Here is an 18,724-nt window from a genome sequence, read left to right as displayed (position 1 = left end):
TTGTCTCTGTGGGATCAGAGGAAGAAGGGGTGCTCTCCCTGCAAGTGTATAAATCAAATTGTGGGTGGAGAAAAAGAAACAGAAGCAGTAAATGAAAATCCTTGTGGCCACAGCACATGGTGCACAGATTTTGTGCACAGCACACAGATTTTGTTTGTATTCCTCCAGAGAGGGATGGTGGCTCTCTGCTTACAGGATCAGGAAACGCTGGTTGAAGATAAGGCACCAAATCTGGGCTACAAATAAGGACAGAAGGCAGAGTCTGGAAGTTCATATCTGCATCCCATTTCCAGGTCTTCATTGCCTCTCCCTATCACGCAAACCAGGGACATGAGAAGGCTTTGTGTGCTGCTATTTGGGGGATGATTCTGGGGTGTCCAAGGAGTGCAAGGGAATGCACCAACTGAATTAATGCATCATTTCCATCTGTAACTTCTCAGCCCAAATGAGCCTTGCTGGCATACACTCACACGCACGCACGTCCAGCTCTGGAAACAAACAGACTGATTAGCATCGACTCTATTATCATTATTATGGACAGAGACGGCTGATCGATGTCGACTCAATAAGGCAAGCTCAGGTGTCAGTCACTCCAGTGATGTCTCCTTCCCCCTCCGCTGGGACCCACACGCTGCTCCCAGGCTAAATGACGAAGGAAAGAAGTGTGGCTGCACTTTCATCCCCAAAAATGTGATGACTGCTTCTGTGTCAGAAACAAGGACCTGCCCAGAGCAGTCTTCTTCATGCAGGACTTCAGCTGTCCCTTGGCAGAAGGTGAACTTCTTCAGGGCCCAAGAAGGACACGTCTCTCACCCTCAGCAATGCCTGAGCACCCTGACTGTACCAGCAATGAGAGGAAAACTCTCTACTGCCCAGCTGCCATCATATCCCATGCACGCTTCCCTACCCTCGCTCCATAAACATCTTGTACCTAAGGGATTAAAAGATAAAGGTCCTGAACTGACCTTTCAGTTGCAACCTCCAGTTCCGTGCATTAACAACTACCTCTGCCCCATCTTCCCACTCTTCCCTACCTGACACTTTTTCAATAGTCTTGTTTTCTTCAGTTTGTTTTGTTCCCTGCAAGCGCACCAAAGCTCCTTGCTCCTGTTTCTTCTGCACAAATTGGTTTTCTCTTACACATTGCCTGGAGAGCTTGTGAAGGAGGAGCAGAAGAATCACAGCCCCTTTCTCATCTCAAATCATCCACTTTCCCTCTCTCCAAGCGCACATTCAGAGCTGTGAACACAACAACCAGCAGTGGCTGCTTCATGGTGTGGCTGAGGATCATTCCGAGGCTGCTGCATGGAACGAGTGTCCTGCTTCAGAGGTGAAACGTCCTGTGGAGCTGAGGGAGCAGCAGCAATGAATGTGGTACTGGAGAGGTGGAGTGCTCAGTCCCTGCTCTCTGCTCCCACTTCTCTGCCTGCTGGCAGTGATGAGTGTCCAGGTGCAAAGTGAGGAGCCTCATGAACAAGCCATGGCAGTGAGGTGGGAGGTGAAGAAGGTTCTGGAGGTACCTGGCTGTGTGCAGTGGCTCCGGGATGGTGCTCTCCCTACGAGACCTATGAACAGAGAGAGGTAAAAGGCCTTGTGCATCCACACATGGGTCATAGACTCTCATTATGGGAGAACTCCAAGATCAGCTTCAAACCCCAGTGTGGAAACAATCAAAATCTGCGGTGCTCTAAACTGCTATGGAGTCTTTATCTTCTTTTCTCGGCCTGGCTCATGTCCAGCACAGGGACTGTGCCCTGTCCTGTGCAGATTTCGACAGCTGAAGGGCAGGAGCGGCCGTCGGGCTCAGTGCCAACGCGCAGCGTGGGGCTGTGCTGGGGACACCGCGTTGCTGCAGTCTGGCCAAGGGTGATGAAGTCATGAGTAACTTCAGCCAGGTCGCTACCTGCCAGGATGAGGTAGAATCTCCTTGCCAGTTAGGGATGACAGAAAACATCATTCATGGCCATTCCCATGTGAGAGGAATCCAGCAGTACAGAAAAAACAGGTCACCATTTGTAGATGCAAACTTCTAAACAAGAAGAGGCTTTCTCTGGGGAAGCTGCAAACTCTCCAAAATGCAATTTCTCCCCTGTGTTGTGCAGATCCAGCCTCCCTGCTGCCCTGCTCAGCTCCAGCCAGCTGTCATCCACCCAGGAGCGGGTGTCTCTAGCTACGGGGAGCTGTGCCACCTTCACATTCGCATTCACAGGTGGGCACAAAAGGCTGAAGCTGGGGGCTGCAAGGGAGGCCCCTGGCCACCAAGGTGTGATCCTGAACACACGTGTCACCACTGGCCCTGTCCAGCAGGTTGCTCTGGCCCAGTGCCACCGCTCCCAGGTGAGGCACCATCATCCCGCCCAATCCAGAATGATACACAGGGATGCACACAAGTACCTGTCACCTCCTGACCATGGGAGAGGATCCGTCGGGAAGAGGTGGAAGCTGCTACAGACATCACAGGAGCCAAAAATCTGAGATACCACATGCAGTTGCGTAGCAAAACCTCTGTGTAAACTTATCTTTGATTTAGGCAAAATTCTGCCTTGGGGTTCCTGGGCCGGGAGCATCTCCTGGCTGAGCTTCCCCTGCGCTTCATCCCATGGCAGGGCTGGGTGTCCCCTCAGGGCTGATGGGCATCTCACCACGCTGGGAGTCTCCCCCTGTGAAGCAGCAGCCACCCCTGATCCGGCAACGCCACTTCATCTGACATGGCAAGTGCATTTAATGAATGAATTAATCTTGTTCTCAACTGGGTGTGACGCATTCAAAAGCCAGAAAATAAATGTTTCCCTTTCCTAATTTATCGTGTCCCTTTTGATTTGTCATACGCACAACCACATGTGTACGGTCTCTCCGTATCTCCCCCACCAACCGGGTCCTGGAATTTCCATCGCCACGGAGATAAACAATCCCCACAGCAGAAGCAAATATCGCTGTACTGTGTGCTTCCTTCCACCCATATCCGCTGTCTCTCGCACCGCACGGTACCACATGTTGCTCAGGAGACCAGAACGGATATTGCATCTCTCTTGTGGGTCATCACGGCCAAAGACAACCACCTCCTTCCTCTCTCAGTAGAATCTTTTAAGAAGTTCCATCTGAGATGTATTTACGCCCGTTTTCCCCCATGCCAATTTTCTATTTAAGCGTCTGTATCCTTCTCCCTCCATGGTGCTATTCAGTCTGATACACACAGAGGGAGAGATCCTGTTCCCACTCAACTTCTGTTTTGCTAAGCTTAATAAGCCAAGAGTCTCCGCTGCAAAACCTGCTTCTCACTCCTCTGGCCAGCCTTTTTTTCTGCTGTTCCAGTATTTGGATGAATGCCACAAAAATAGCCATCACGTTAGGGAAACCTGTAAGAAACTACTCTTAAGTGACAGCATCACAACCACGCCTTTTCTCTTTATAGGAGTGTACATGAGACTGTAACTACACCCAAAATTTGGATGTAAATTGGGTACAGTGGTTTCTTCGGGTGTTCTCCTGAGGCTTGGGGACCACTTGAGCCAGATCTGAGATCTCAGCTGCAGTCTTGCTATGTATGTGGATAAAGCCCCAGTGCTGTGTAGCCTGGAAGCCAATTAGCGCCATTAAGAGTGTTGCCACTGTTTCAAAACTCATTTGCAATTACGGATTATTTTCTGTCATGATCTCGTTAGAAAGCAGAGCAGCAGTTAAGTGGTTAAGTGGAAGAAATCGTCTCCTCACACAGCAGAGCTTCCCAGGATGGGGCACAGAGTTTCAGAGCAAGAATTAGCATTTGCAATCCCTCTGGTAATGAGAGGCCACGGACACTCTGCTGGAACAATCCCCCACTAAACTGTCCCAAACACAAAGCTGCTCTGAAAAGCAAGAAGCTCTTTAGGAAGAAGTAATTGTTAAGATTTGCAAAATCCATTTTTTTTTTCCAGTGGCTCTGCAAATCCATTTTAGAATTTGTAAATTTGTTCTAGGATTAGATTAATAGGTTTCATGATTTTTAAACCTTTTCTTCTCTTTCACCCTCCCCTTGACTTCAAGAAGCAACCGGAGATGTCAGCTCAGTCAAGGTTTTAGAAATAATTTCTCAGTCCCAGCTGTTGAGATGCCATGGTAACTTTAGTACAATAGAGGGAGAGATTTTGCACCCAGAACATCAAGACTTTCCAGCACCAAACCCTCCTTACAAATGAGATGCTTGATGGAGAGATGTATTAGCCCCAGGCTGGTGTATGCCAAGAACTATCCAGACCGTGTGTGCCATCTCCAGTGAGCAAAACCCACCAAAAGAAGTCAAGGCTTTGCTTTGAACTACTCGAAAACAGAGCACCACCAGCACCGGGAGAGATGAGCTGTCTCCAAAGTTGGCTGCCTGGGAAAAGCAGCAGAAAAGTGTGAACATGTTGAGGTATTATCCAGAATATCTCAAAAATTCCAACAGTTTGCAGCTCAGGGACTTCCTAAGTCAGTGATGGTGAGTTTTAATTCATGAGTCCTTGAGGGATTTGTCCTCTGTGCCCATGGTCCAGCGGCGTCCTCACGCACACAGCTATGCTTAGTGCCGACAGCCCGGTTGTCTGAGCATCCCTCACTGCCCAGCATCCCTCGACACCCTCAGATATCCCAGTACCATCACACAAGACAGCAGGACACGAGCACCACAGCAAATCTTAACTCCGGGACCTGCACCTTGCAGACCCGTGGAAGCAAATAATTCATCAGACTCCAATATAAGGTCCCACTGAGTAGCCCCAAAGACACTGCCTCAGCTCCACTCTGCTCAGTGTCCACATCATTCCCAGCTTGAGCTGATGTGTTCTTAATTAGCATCTTAATGTGAGGAGCATATGCAATGAAGCATGAAAAGAAAATCCCCATCATTTAAATTCATTAACAGTCATCGAAAGTCTTCAATGCAGAGGTGGAATTATCTCTGAACTCCTTCTGAGAGACCAGCTGTGCTCACTAAACTGTGGTGGATGTCTCTGCACTGGCTTATTTATTTACCTGCCTCCAGGAGATTTGACCCCCTAGATTATTACAGATTGCACCCACCACACCGCCTGGGTGTCCGTACCAGGGTGCAGGTACCAGTGTAACCACAGCTGTCACCCCAAGTCCAGCTACAGAAGCACCATCGAAAGGTTGGTCATGGAAACCCTGCCAGAGCATCCCTGCTGAGGATGTTTACCGGTCATGTTTACCACGCGGATTACTCTGCCTCCAGTATTTGTTCTTCTCCTTATCCTTGCAACAGGGAATACCTCCAGCAGGTACTGTGCTCAATCTCTCCCCCCGCAGCTGTCACGGCTGTAAGGCAATAGATGCAGACTGAGCAGGAATGAAGAGCCTGGCCCGTGGCCCAGCACAGCTCTGACTTCGGGCTGGCAGGAGGGAGTGAGAGAGCGATGCAGCTGTCCAGATGTGGCTGTGACCAAATGTGTGCGTGGGAGCAGAGCCGGGTTCACACCTGCTGCGGTGGGATGCGTTTGATACCCCGAGCGAGGGCTGGAACATGCCTGAGGACACCAGGGGACTGCTGGGGGTCAGGACCCTGGTAACCCCTCCTAGTACATAAGGCTTTCAACAGAATCACAGAACAGCTGGGGTTGAAGTGACCTCTGGAGATCATCCAGTCCAACCCACCTGCTAAAGCAGGTTCACCTAGAGTAGATCAGACAAGAATGTGTCCAGGTGGGTTTGAATGTCTCCAGAGAAGGAGACTCCATACCCGCTCTGGGCAGCCTGCTCCATGGCTCTGGTACCTCAAAGTAAAGAAGCTTCTTCTCATATTCAGATGGAACTTCCTGTGTTTCAGTCTGTGCCCATTGCCCCTCACCCTGTCGCTGGGCACCACTGAAAAGAGTTTGGTCCATTCTCTTGACATCCATCCTTTTTTTTCCACCTATCGCAACCAGAAAACACTAATTTTTCAACCCCACTATCTCAGCCTTCTGTCCTTCACCCATTTGCCATCACCCCAGCGAGGGCTGGTGGTTGCAGATGCTCGACTGACCAGGCTCCCAGACACCCTGCACCGCTCAGAGAACCGACCCTCAAAACCAAGGACATGGGTCTCATAACTCACCAGAGCAGATACGGGGCTGGGTTCGGTCTTTCCATGTATGGTCCCCCTGACTTAGATGAGGAGCTGGTCAGATATAAAACGGGAGTAGAAGAGGAAAAGGTTGTGCCAGTGAGACTCGTCCTGCTGAGCATCCCCCGCCTTCCTCCGCGGTTTGTCTGTCCTGAGTGTTTTGCTGGGGGCAAATTATCAGAACCAAAGAGGCAAAGAAATCAGAATAAGCTGCTCCAGAGCAATTAGAGTGTAGGTCTCATTTACAGAGAAAACCTGATTTAATGCAAAACGGGCTTATAACCTGGTGTGAGTTAGTCTGGTTTAGGGTATTTGAAGCTTCTTGAATTTCTTTTGCTCAATTAGAGATCAGTTTTATAAGCTGAATCAAAATTTACCATTAAAAAGGAATAAAACATCCTCACAGAAGTTTGAGCAAGTGCAAATAAACCAGACCCAGATCCTATTTGCATTCAGTCTGCGCCACTTTCCAAGTTCCTGAGGTGGAACTATCTGTGGAAGGAGACAGCAACCAACCCAATAAATCCAGAAAGCCCATGGAAATGTCAAATTGTCCACACGTATATATTCTTGGAGGTCAGTCTTCATATGCGGGTTACGATCATATCATCTTTCTAGTGACAGGGCTGGAGGAGGAATGACAGGAGTGTCTGAAGAATGCGGTGATCTCAGATTCTTTCAGCCACCTTTAATAAATGATAGAAAGGGCTTTTTTTTTCCCTCTATGCCAGAAGATTTTTCACATTAGGTTTCAAAAAGATATTTTATTCCCAGAACAGGAAAATAAAAGCATTTCCATTCAAAACACTACTCCAAGATTACATCTGCCTCAACTTGATTTTTAAAATACTTCAAAAGTGATGAAAATGATTGTAAAACAAAAGGAACATAAATCTGTTTTGGTTTGGATTATATGGACTCCTCCATTTCATCTCAAAGGCATCAGGAAGGTGGAGAGGACTCCTGTGCATGAGCTCCTTTGCAGCAAGAAAAAAGCTGAAAAACTTTCTATTTTGGGCCGCTCCAAAAAAGAAACCTCGTTTTGCATTTTTTTTCTGGATAGATAGTCAAATGAAAAAAGCGATTATTCATGCAGTTCTCATTAACCATTCATTTACAAGCTGTTTATAAGTGATTCGTCAATCCTAGGCGCCTGTCCTAGACAGGAGCAGCATGTGTTTATTAAAGCCGTCACGGAGGTGTTGAAGGCAGTTATAAGCTGTGACTGAAAAGGATCAGCTCAACCCTTTAGCTATCGATTAGCGATTTAGCCAGCCCGTATCCATTACAATATCTCTTCGTGCTGTACTAATGAGCACTTATGAATAGACCTGTAATCTAAAGCTGAGTTCTTAAATGGCAAACTCAGGTCTAGTTCTGAACTGTTGATACCTTTTAGCTTGACCTCGCCTGGATCCCATGCCAGGGGTGCTCCTGGAGATTGGGCCATTTTTCACTTAGGTCTCCTTGGAAAAAGCTGTAGAATATTTTTTATCCTGGACTGTATCCGATTGACTTCCTGGGGATGGAGCCATCAGGCTGTTTCCCATTGAAGTGACTTTGGTAAAATTACCCGGCAGCCCTCGGTACTGATTGCACGGCCCTGACCTGAGAGCAGGTGGATGAAAGGACCAGATTCAGATTCTGCTCCATAAAAATGGGAGGATTTACTTCAGCAAACAATTCAGCCCAGTAATTGTATTCTTCTCTCTCATACTCGCTTGCCCTCCTTCTTCTTCTTTCCTAATAAAATAACTAAATGACAAGGACTGAATTCTGCAGCAGGGAATTTTTCAACCTAGGCCTTCTCCCAGGTTAATCCATTATCTTCACAAATTACTGCAGACGGTTCTTTATTGTTTAAAACCTTTTATCCAAATAAATGCACAAACCTTTAAGAAGGGAAAGGGGGTGGAGGAGATGAAGGGAACCAGCATTTTAAATGAAAATCCTTCCCTCATTGACTATTGTATGCTAAAAAAAAAAAAAAAAATAAGATTTTTAAAAAGAAAATGACTGGAAGGAGAGGAAAGGAATAAGCCTAGGGGAACAGAAATTGGTGATCTGCAATGGATTTCATTAAAGTCTTCCCTCCTTAAATATTACAAGTGTTTGTTCTCTGCAGCCTGATAAATATCTCGCTGTGTTGAGATTGAAAATTGATAAGCCATGCAACATCAATCTCCTTCAGATTCGCAGCCTCCCTGCAAACTCATCACTTTGGGACGGGCACCAGTTTAATTAGCTGTTGGGGTAATGCCATGTTGGGCAGCTACCTAACAGCCTGAAAGCATTTCCAGGGTTCTGCTACATTAGGCCCCTTCAGGCAGATATTTCACATACACCCAAACACAAACAGGAATGCGAGAGGCAAAATGAATGAGCAGCCTCCTCTCTCTTCCCTGCCTGACGCACTTTATTATCCTTGTTTCAGTATTAACTCACTGGTGGCGGGTGGGAGGTGGCTGGGAGACGGCGAGGGCAGAAGATGCTCAGAGAGGATGTTTAAGAAGAAGAAGGGTGCGGGCTGGGGAATTTGTCTCAATCTGGGGGCAGGCACCTGGTTTCTGACAGCACAAGCAGAATCGCGGCACACGGCATTTTTTTTGCAACACCCACCCCTTGTTTCCCATTTGGTTCCTCCAAGGGCACAGCGAGGAGCTTGGTGGCTGCCATCACATCCAACTGTCCCGTCCCCCCAGCTCAGACAACCACATGTGCGTTTATAGGCTCAGTACAGACCCAGCTGCTCCTTTTTGGGGACCTGGCTAAAGGGATCTCTTCAAAGCCACCCATTGGGAACTGAACTCCGCATGGCCCACTAGAGACTGTCCTGGGGATATTCATTGAAAAGGAACCTGAGGGCTGATGACAAACCACCACCAAGCCCTTGACTTCACTGATGGAGCCTCTTGCATCACCTCTTCCCAGCACCCTGAGGACCAACTCTGCCCGATGAGGGCATCCCAGCTATCGCTATGGTAACTCAGGGCTCCCTCAGCCTTGCTGGGCATCTCACCCAATTTCTCCTTTTCTTCCTCTCCTTCCTCTTCCTCCTGCCACAGCAAGCCAGAGGAATGGGGCCATCCCTATTTCACTCAGTGTTAGGGAGGGAAATGCGGCCCCTGAGCAGGAGGAGAGGACTCGGAGCTGCACACAATGAAGATGCTGCCCCAGAGAGCAACTCCTCTTGTCGGGCCCGGGTGACTCTTTATCAGGGAAGCCTCGTTCACTCTGACAAAGCACAGCTAATGTTCTGTTTATTACCTTCGCTGCTGCATTTGGACTGTCAGGAGATGAAGAAATATCCCCAGAATTAACAGCAACATAACAGAGGGAAAAGAGCCAGGGGAGAGGTTAAGGCAAGTGCTGTTATCTAAGAAATAGGCTCATAAACCCTCTTCACTGAAAATGGCTTGTGCTTAGATGGCAGCACCCCTTGCGGTACCAGAGAGGGGAACTGTGGCTTCTCCACTGCAGCACCGAACGCATAGTTGGATGCGTCAAGGCACTCCCCTGGTCACCTTTGTCTTCACGGATACTAATGCTCAGACCACAAAAATATGTCTGGTCCCATGAAGAGCGTTCCCAGAGAGAGTTACCTTTAAGTCCTTGAAGGCTGGAGTAGTCTCCGTGTATGTATAGTGCTTGATATGCCAAGCTGTGCTCCAGGTTAGTAATTTCAGGTGGCTTAGTCACAGGGAGAAGAGGAAATTCATTAGCATCCAGTGCCGGATTGTAAACTCTCAGTGAGAGAGATTAAAGACAGGGGTGATTTATGGGCTGGACAGGAGGGAGCCCATCAGACCAAAAGCCCCGCAAAGACAGGAGATTGAAGCCCCGCTACTGTGTTAAAAGCAGGCATCTGAATCCTTTAACACTTTGCAGCTCCTGATCCCTCCAGCTAGTTCAATTCACCCAGAATAGGAGAAGGCTTGAAATCTGAAAATTCTAGGAACACAAGGGTTATTGTGTGGGGATGTGACTCATCTACCCTCTACTCTTCACATTAACTGCTATTGCTTCGCATTGACATCACTGCTGGCTGAGATGCAGCCACAGAATCTGCTCTGCCATGTCCCCTGTGGAGGGGAGGACCCAGCATGGGGTCAAGATCTGGGGCTGACCCACCAGAATCCAGTGGGACACGAGTGGCTGAGCCCGTCTGCTGCAGCAGAATCTCATCATTTGCAGAAGGGTCTGTTGGGTCGCTGCAGACGCTGAGACACCATCTCCTGGCATGGTACGTCCACGTGGGTTGGGCCCACATGGAAGGATGCGGCCAGGAACGGTTGGTGTCAGGATGAAAGGTTCTCCAAACGCCACCTCGCTGGCAGGGTGAGCTGCGCTGTCAGAACAACGCAATTAGCCTCTTAATTCTTATTGTTAATTAACTTTGCTTGCTCCAGCACCTTTGTCAAGGTATCGCCCTGCTCTCTGGGGTGCTCTTGGGAAAGCAATTATATGCTACTTACTTTGCAATTAATTACAGCTTTAAGAAGGCCGTGGGAGGGCACCTCTTCCTGTTTGATCTTGTAAATGCTTCATTAAAGGCCCAACAAGGAATAGAATATTTTTGTAGTTTTTCTCATCTGGTAACCCTGTCCTTGTCCCCTTTGAAGAGGCAGTGGTCATATGTATTTATACTTTGTTTTAGAAAAAAGACAGACCAAAGCAAATGGAATTCATTTGGTATGGACACCGCACAACATCTCTGTTGCTTTTCCCTGACTACGCCGGTTGCTAAAATTAACACTGAGAGTTTCTAGTATTAATGGGGAAGGATGGGTGACACTTTCCTAATGAAACAGTCTTTCAGTTGGAAGGCTGCAAACAAAACTAAACTTCTCATAGTGTCTGCAAACCTGGCAAGTGTTGCCTTGTGGTCCAAAACCTGAAGAACATTTTGATGGAGATGTCTGGGGTCAAACGCTGACCACATTCAGTCACCTGAGAAAAGTTTTTAAGCCAAGAAATGGAAACTTGAGGGTTTACCACTGACAAGTATTTAATGAAAGATGCTAAGGTTTTGATTTTTTTAATTAGGCTGTTGGAAAAAATAATCCTGTTAGAATTTTCTCAGAGAAAGTGTCATTTTTAAAGCCTGTTCTACTAAAGAGATGCAGTTCAATTCTACAATAGCTCCTTTGTTTGCTGCATTCTCACCCAGTTTTGCAGTGAATTGAGCAACCACCAGCAAAGAATGTGTTACATGAATAATTGACACAGCTGTGTTTTCCACAGCAAGAAGCAGAATGTGACCTCTTGTACAGGGAGCACCCTTTGAGCACAGCACTACAACGAAAATATCCATGGTGGAAGCGAAGAGGAGCTGCTGGGTGCAGAAATCCCTGATTTGAATCCGTACCCCAATGGGCTGGTGACCCTTCCCTAAAGCCATCTGCTGGCAGGTTGTCCTGTTGTCATCACGTCCTTGGCTCCAACTGTGCTGCAGCAGTTGAAGAGTGGGCCAGTTTGGCCAACAACCTGGGCTCCCTCGCCAAGACGGCCTTCATCCTGTCCTCACCAGCCCTTGCACGGCCACCTTCTCCTGCTCCTTCGCTCGAGCGTTGGTGCAGGGACCGTTTGTACCATACGGTGGGGTTTCTGCTCTCCAGCTGGCACTCTGGCTCAGAGGAGCTCTGCCTTTTCATGAGCATCCTCTCAAGGAGGAGGGAACACAGCAGTTCTGATAAACTTCTTGCTTGGATTATTTCGGACACTGCCAGCAGCTGGAGTGTGTCAGAGGTGCTATGAAGCCCAGCGATGAGCTTAAGGGAGGGAAAGCAGAAAGAACAGATGAGGAGAGGAATAAAAGACTCTATTTACTCAGGGCTGCCTTTGCTCTTTCTGTGTCTGGGCTTATCTACCGGATGCTGAAAAATTTAGTCTTTGTTATGCTAATATTGCTCTTGTCAGCACAAACAGCACGGCTGTTCCCACGCCTTCTCACACGAGTGGAAGCACCAAGTCAGCAGAATGGATGGGGCCATCCCTACCCACACAGCCTGCGACTGCAGGGACTCACTGTCTGCTATTGCAGCTTCCTGCTTTCTTCTCCTCCCTTTGAACCGATGCAGGGAAAAATGAAAGGAGGAGTTGAGAGGAGGGTACACACATGTTGGGGGAGGCTGGGAGGGAGCTTGGGTGCTGTGGCATTGCCTGGTCCCTACAGGAAGCGCTGACTGATCTGCCCTGGTGGGTTGGAAGAGAGGATGCTCGCCCCATGGTTCATCCACCAGGGTGCGGGTCTGCTTGGGCTGTCAGCTCCACAGGGTTGTGTGAGGTTGTAGAAGGATGAAATTCCCCCACCGGCACAGAAATCCTGCACATGAACACAGCAAACCCTCCACGCCAACCTGCAGTCCGGCACTGCCTGGAAAGGGACATGTCTGTGCGGCTCTGCTCACCACACTCCTGCACTGACAGGGACACGTTTTGGGCTGCTCCCCCAAACCCCGCAGCATTTAGCTGCTGGAGAAGCTAGATGGATCTCATAGTGGGAACATAACCTTCAGCAGCAGCCTTGTTAATTTGCCCAGCTTCTCCCCTCTGCCATGGATCCATTCAGAGCTGGCTGCTGACTGCAAGAGACAGCTCTAAAGCTGTTTTGGATAATTCAGCCTGATATCAAGCAAACACAAGGAACCAGACGGTGCCGGGGCTGACTGAGAGGGTCACCACCACCTCCATGTCCCCTGTCCCCTCCCGATGCTCCTTCCTTGTCAGGGCTGCCTGCGCTGGGGAACCCTGCACGCCCGACACCCGCGTGGTGAGGATAAATGGGAGCCGTCAGTCACCAGAGCTATCAATCTGCCAAGCTGCATCAAATCTGCCATAAAAATCGTTTAAAAAGAAAATTGACATTTTGTTTTATAGCGCTGCAGTTTAACGAAGGGGGAACGAGGGCTGGAGGATCCGTGCTGCCTCACACGGCTGCTCTGATGAGCTGTGTGGGAGTTGTCCTGTTCCCAGTTACAAGTGATGTCCTCCCACTTTGGAGACCAGTGTCCAGCAGGACTCCAGGGATGAAGGTCAAGCTTTGGGCATGAAGATCATCCCCAGCATGGGCTGAGCAGTAGCTCAAGGCTTTGCAGCAGCATTAGGCAGGGCCTAACCCACCGCTCTGCTGAGGAACAGCAACTCTGGGTCTGCCCCACTAACTGAAACCCATGTCTTGCCCTGAGGCCAAGCTCATCACATCCCACAGTAACTCATTTGATGACACTGCTGGAGCTGATTTCCCCACTGCCGGGCCCCAGCAAGGCAGAGATGCTGACTGAGCCTTTCCCACCACTTAGGGCAATCAAATGTCTTGCTCTCAAGTAGGTTCTTCAGTGTCTGCTAAAGGCTGAGCGTGCCCGCCACCTCTCACTCAGCAGCACTAACATGGCCTCTCGCTCCCTCCTCCACCTACGGCCACAAATTGTGCAGAACCTGAACACGTTGGTGACCTGTCGAGGTGCTCAGCACTGTGCAGGAGGGGACTGCAGGCAAATAGATGCCACTTAGAAAAATAAGAAGCTTTTTCTTTCCTCCGCTCTTGACTCCATCCTCCTCGCCCTGACCAAGGACAGCCCATCTTCTTGTGCCGACCTCGGTGCTTCACACCATTTTGATGGAGGGGGAGTCCCTAAGTGTTATGTTCCCATAAATAATGAGCTATAAAATCTGGGATTTATGAAGTGCCTTTCACTGAGACGCTGCCGTGGACTTTATAGCCACTGATGAAGGAAGCCATGCAGTGTCCTGCCAAATACAGCAGTCTCGGTCTGTTGTGGAGGAAGCTGAGGCACAGAGGAAGGCAGCAGTCGCAGGAAAGACGCATGGCCAGCCAGGAGCAGGGCTGGCACAGGGACCCACCTCCTGCTCTGAGCTCCTGCATTGAGCTGCAACCTCAGCTGCCACCTGTGACACACGGGAGGACGCATTTTACAAGCCTAATGTGCACCTGCTTTTCCCTGCCTGGCCAGCTGGTGGTATAGGGTGCCCCCGAGCGGTCCCACGCTGCTCCCCCATCGCAGACATTGACTCCAGAAGATGCTTCCACATCTCGTTTCAAGCCTTAGCTTCTATTCCTAGCCTTCAGCTGTTAATTCCTCTCTCCTTTTCCTATTAATTAATTCTACAAAGCACTTTGAGACACATTTATTATGAGTGACACTGTAGCAAATAATCTCTCCAGTTTTATTACTGTGTGACTCCAGCACATCGCCTGCTGATTGATGGCTACTTATCTGAGCGGGAGAGTGACCAGCAGCCAACGTCCATTAACCCCTCGCTTACGAGGATGTAGGTCACGTCAAGGGGTCACAGCAGTTTAATGGAAATCTGGGCACCGTCCAAGAGGACCTGAATGGTATGTCCTCAGCAATTTGCCTCTTTTCAGGACCTGGTGTATCCTCGGAATGGGTCTCATAGATTTGTTGCAAAAAGGGTCATTGGGTATGCAGGGTGCTACCTCCTTAACCCACTGGGCACTGGGTTTCGTGCCTCTGGCGCTGGGCACTCCACACGCACCTTTTGGAAATGCAAAAGCTGAACCATGAGTGCTTCTCCTGGCTTGGAGCAGTGGATGCTGTTGGGTGCATGAAGGCGTTTGCAGAAACCAAATCAAATGTGGGACAAGCAGGAGCAGAAGGAGGAGGGTGAGTGGGGCAACTCTGTTTGGGATTAAAATAGCAGAATTGAGAAAGGTGCACACTCTTCTGTGGTTCCAGTTCCCTCACCCACCATAAATGCCCATCGTCCACAGAGACTGGCACCAAAACGTCCGAAAACTGCAGGAGATGCAGAGGTTCAGGCACAGCTCAGAGCTGCAAAGTCCTGCTGGGCTGAACCACCTTTGGTGAGCTCAGAAGCAGGAACGTTGGTACCTGGGAAACTTTGATGCTGAAAACTAGATTTGAGGTAGCTCCAGGGTTAAGCAATAATTGAGAGGGGTTTATAGGCTTTAAATGTTGAACATTGCCATATAAAATGGAAACCAAGTGCCTCTGTCCTCCAGCACATCTAATTCATAGTCTCCTGTACCTCAGTTCTCCATCTATTAAATGAAAAAAACATCACAGATGTGCCAAGAGGGCAGATGCTGAAGAAGCCGAGGGGCTCGGATGCAAATTTTGCAAGCCCAGTAATTACCTCATGGGGCTGACGACACCACATTCTTGCCTTGATCATGAGAGACCAAGATGAGAAGCAAGGAAGGCCCCAAGATTCAAATAAAAAGTTCCATCAGCACAGAAAAAAATGAAGCCAAATGTTCGTCATCTTGAGGGTAAATCTAATTAGACTTGTTGCTGATAGTTTTCTTTTATTTCCTCCAGCACTTTTTCAGGCAGAAGGACAGATGTCAAGACCAGCCTCTTAAATATCATTACCGAAGCAAGCATGGATATCGGGGAGCAAAAACTGTTTATGTTCTTGCTATTTAATGGCATAAAACAATACTCTTTACAGCAACTATTAGCTGGCTAATGGCATCCCATCATTCCTCATATCAGTTAAGTGACAGATGGAGCTGACGGCGTAATTAAGCCAGTAAGAGTCTCATAAATTACAAAACTACCACTGAAGCACCAACCCCGCCGAAGGAACCATTGCAATATGATGTATGAGGGGTGCGAGCAAACAGTCCTCACTGAAAGAAAATCATCATGGGCTTTGGTCGCGCTGGGAAAAAACCCTGCAGTCAGTCACACGGCATCACCAACGAGCCACGTTTTGCTGGGAACCAGCCATGTCTCACCGAGGAACACAATTTATTTAAATTCAATTTGTTGACTCTGGAGGTAAGGAAAATATTGCACCACTGGAGCGATACCCGCAAATGGGGCCTGGGTAAGGGGTGAGTGGCAAAAATGAGTCTTTTCTCCACAATCTCCTCATCAAAAGGAGGTGGCGCTTCTGGGTCTCTCAGGTTTACTAAATTGCCCAGTGCTAAGGGTGGGAGAGTCCAGAAACGCTTCACGGAAGCTGGAGCAGATTTTTGCACCTGTTGCTTTCATGTTTCTAGAACCGCAGTAATTGAGCTGCCTGCGTATCGCTAGCTGAACAGATTTTGTGGGAGTGGAGTCGTTTTTGACAGCGGTAAAATTTCTAGCTCATTACAAACTTCAGTGAAATTTTCACTTCATTCTGATATATAACAGGAAAATGAAATATTGAAGAAATTTATCTTGGATAATTCTGACAGAAGCTTTTTTGCTTTCTTCAAGATGTGAGAAAATTTGAAAGAACAACTTTTCATCCTCCTTCCAGAAAAATTCAAGTTCTGCACTCCTGAAATGCGGTGTATTGAGGAGCAGATCCCTGCCATGACAATGGATGTGGATCACTTGTCTTTCCTCGTGGCTTTGCCTCTGCTCAGGACCACAGTGGTCAAGCAAAGGAAACTGGGATCAAGGGAACAGTGGATTCCCTGAGCTCCCCAAACCACCACACTAAAGAGCAAAATTATGGCCTTGGGGAAGGGGGACGTTCAAACAATGGTGTGTTGGATTTTAAAAGTCCACTCAGACAATCTTTTGGATGCTACAGGCCCAGGATATGTGAACATCTCCCTCTGGTTATATATAAAATGGTCACCTCTCGTTTGTAACCCCTCAGATGGCTCTACCCCCCGCATTGCTGGCTTCTGGGAGAAACAGCCTTGTAGATGATAAGTTATAAACAGCTTTTATTTTACAGTTCAACACCATGACCTGCAATGATACAGCAGATCATTTTAGCAGAATATTAGCCCTTTGAATTTTAAATGAATTTAATTTACAAGACTAAGGATAGAGGAAGAGAACTATCCATGAAGATATTATTTCATCAGAAAAAGAATCACACAGAGAAATCTGTAGCTCAGACAAATAGAGGCACATTAAGGCTGACAGTGAATGATGTGAATTTACCAGGGAATTATATAGAGAGGGTAAGGGAAGTGGCAGAATTTACATTTGGTGACTGTGTTTATTGCTTACAGCTGAGCATTATAAATAATGAACTGGGTTCTTACTATCTATGCTATAAAGTTGTATTTTTCCCCTTCCTCCCCCTCTCTGGATCTTGTAGATTTTGTGCCATACGCAAAGCGCCTTGGAGAAGGAGCTGATGGAAATGATTTGCTGGACAGCAGGAGAAAAGTGGGGGTTGGGGATAGGAGAGAGTCACAGACCAGGCAGGACGGAAAGACAGAACAGATTTTTCCAAAGCAGAAGGTGCCATGAGGTTCGTCCTATTGAGTGGTGTCATCCAGGGACCTGGTTTTCAGGAAATGTTTCTGAAAAGCGTGTCCTTTCAAAGCTTCTGGCATCCCAACAGCACCTCGTAAAAGAGATCAGTGAATCTATCATCGAGACAGGAACGCCGAGGCTGAGGTGTGGAGGGACAGAGTGGCAGGACACCTGCCCAGACACACGACCCAGTTGGTTCCATCCACCAGGGCAAAGTGTGACCTGGGGACGCAGCTGGGACCGCGGCACTCACTGAACACCAGGGCCTCTCACAGTTGCACTCGTACCTGCCATGCAAAAACTCCCTGATTCGCAGCTGTCCAGCAAAAAACAGAATCACAGAACCAGTCTGGTTGGAAGAGATCCTCAAGATCATCGAGTCCAATCGTTATCCCAACACTGGCACTAACCCGTGTCCCTGAGAACCTCATCTTCGAGGCTGTTCAACCCCTCCAGGGATGGTGACTTCATCACTGCCCTGGGCAGCCTGTTCCAGTGCTTCACAACCCTTTCCATAAATAAATTTTTCCTGATATCCAATCTGAACCTTCCCTGGTGCAACCTGAGGCCATTTGTTCTGTTTCCCTAAGTGTAAAGGTAGCAAAGGTCACCAGCCTCCTTTCTAAACGAGTTGAGATCTAACCAGGAAAACAGCCGCGCAAGATTTCAGGGTCATGAAGCAGCCTTGCTGCTGAATTTCGTTACCATCCTCCGGTCTCTTTTGTTTTCCAGCCTTGTCTCCTCCCTTGGCTCTGCTGTGGCCCTAACGCTGTTTTTTCATCTCGTCCCCTAATAGTCACAGTCTGTGCTTTGTGCCTCTGCCCATCGCAGCACGCTGCAACACCAAGCCCTCCACAGAGCTCCCACAGCTGCTAATGGCACGTTATTTTCCTTCTTCCCTGTGGCAAGAAAGAAAAAGGAAATTTGATACCAATTTATTTCCATTTATTGTTTGCTTCTCCAACAGTGGCTCATTTGGAAAGTTTAATCACTAGGTAGCTTGTTCTGCTTTCTTGCAGAGCATCTTTTGTACTGCAAGGCACGTTGTGCATTGTGTTCTTTCCCTAACACAGTTTTCATAGAGTGAGCTTTGAAAATCATTTTCCTTGGCCACTTTTCTTCTTGAATGTTTGAAGAACCTTCTCTTTTGTGAATCCCTGGCTCTCCTCCCTCACGGCTCTGCTTTTTGTGATCTGCCTCGACCCTGCATAGTCCTATGTAAAATTCAATGAAATCAGCTAACAGATCTTTTAGTGGCAGCAAGTTTTGGGTCAAACCTCCCAGAGAAGTCAGAACCTGAGACCAGCCCAAACCACAGCACGCAGACAGAAACTGGCAGAGACTGCTTCGTCCATCCGTCTGCTGACGGCACTGTCCGCCTATTCTAAATTCCTTCCAATCCAGAATCGATTTGCAAAGGAAA

This window comes from Patagioenas fasciata, chromosome 19 (genome assembly GCF_037038585.1).
Source record: "Patagioenas fasciata isolate bPatFas1 chromosome 19, bPatFas1.hap1, whole genome shotgun sequence".
Classification (NCBI taxonomy): Eukaryota; Metazoa; Chordata; class Aves; order Columbiformes; family Columbidae; genus Patagioenas; species Patagioenas fasciata.
This window is presented reverse-complemented; position numbering follows the sequence as displayed.